Genomic DNA, 1,450 nt, shown 5'->3' with positions numbered 1-1,450 from the left:
CTATAAGAAATCTCTAAATAGAAATTAATTCTAGAAATAAAATAATTAATTATTATTTTAACTAAATTAGATATTATTTTAGAAAAAAAATTTATTGATGGTTAAAGTAGTTTTATTATTAATAAAATTTATAAATTAGTTTTTAAATTGGTATCTAATTAGTTGTTAAGGTTTTAGTTACCAATTTTAAAATCTAAATTAATTAATAATTAATATCTTAGTAGCTAATTAGATATTAATTTAGAAACTAATTTATAAATTTTATTAATAATAGACATATTTTAAATACTAAAAAAAATTAGTCTTTAAAATAATATCTAATTTAATTAATATAGTAACTAATTATTATTATTTTTAAATTATTTTTATTTAATAATTTTCTTGTAATAGATGAATAGTTGATATGAATAAATAGAGTCACTTATTACATAAAAAAAAATAACATGAAACCATACTAACATGTAATGCATGCGCACCTATGAGTACAAATTAATGCAATCACAATTATTATAAAATAACCATTATTTAGTTTAATGATTTTTAGAGTAATTGTTTAGTTGTAAATTACTTGTTTTCTATGTTGAATTATTTTATTCTTCAAAATTCAAAAGCAACCATACATTAAGGAGTATTATAAAAGATGGACGAGGCTTGCTTAATCGGCTTTTGGTGCATCAATATCTTTTCTTCTCTAATTTTATGTGTCTATGGTTACCCTTTATTCAATTAACTATTATTTTCACCAAATCCTACTAAAAGAGTTTTAAAATGTTAAATAAAAAAAAGTATAATTTCCCTTTTATTCCTATAATTATAAAAACTAAATAAAAAGTATTTTGGTTCAAAGTTTAAATGGTTTCAAACAAGAGCATTCAAGTTGAGTCTCTTTATTCATAGTGAGAAATGTATTGTATAAGTCCTAGTTTTGTTGTTTGTTATCCCTTGAATATTAACTAATATTATTTAATCTTTTGTATCTTCCTCAACTGATACCCATTTATTTTTTACTAAGATTTGGGTAGTTTTATTAAATCTTTATATTAATGATTAATAGATCCTATAACTAACTTTAGATAAGTTACATTCTCTTTTAATAGGAGACCAAATTAACTAATGGTACATAGTCCATCTATCTCAAGTTAAGTAGGCGAAGGAGTTTATCCAATGAAAATCTAGAAATAAATTACAACGTAGTTTGTGCCTAATCAGTTTATGGTCATCTATGAAAATATTATATCACTAAATATGACAACTTGCTTATCGATTTATGGTCATGTTTACTTTTAATATTTTATTAGTTTCCCATATTCAAATTACCATATAGGCTAAGACTCGAGAATTGCCAAAATAAGGAAAAATGAACTTACTTGTATCACACGGGGCTAGACATTAAGCAAATGTCACCAGAGCTAGGTTGGCATTGTCCGATAAGTTCAGTCTTAGTAGATAC

Source organism: Phaseolus vulgaris, chromosome 11 (assembly GCF_000499845.2).
Source record: "Phaseolus vulgaris cultivar G19833 chromosome 11, P. vulgaris v2.0, whole genome shotgun sequence".
NCBI classification, from domain to species: Eukaryota; Viridiplantae; Streptophyta; class Magnoliopsida; order Fabales; family Fabaceae; genus Phaseolus; species Phaseolus vulgaris.
Note: the sequence above shows the minus strand (reverse complement) of the source record.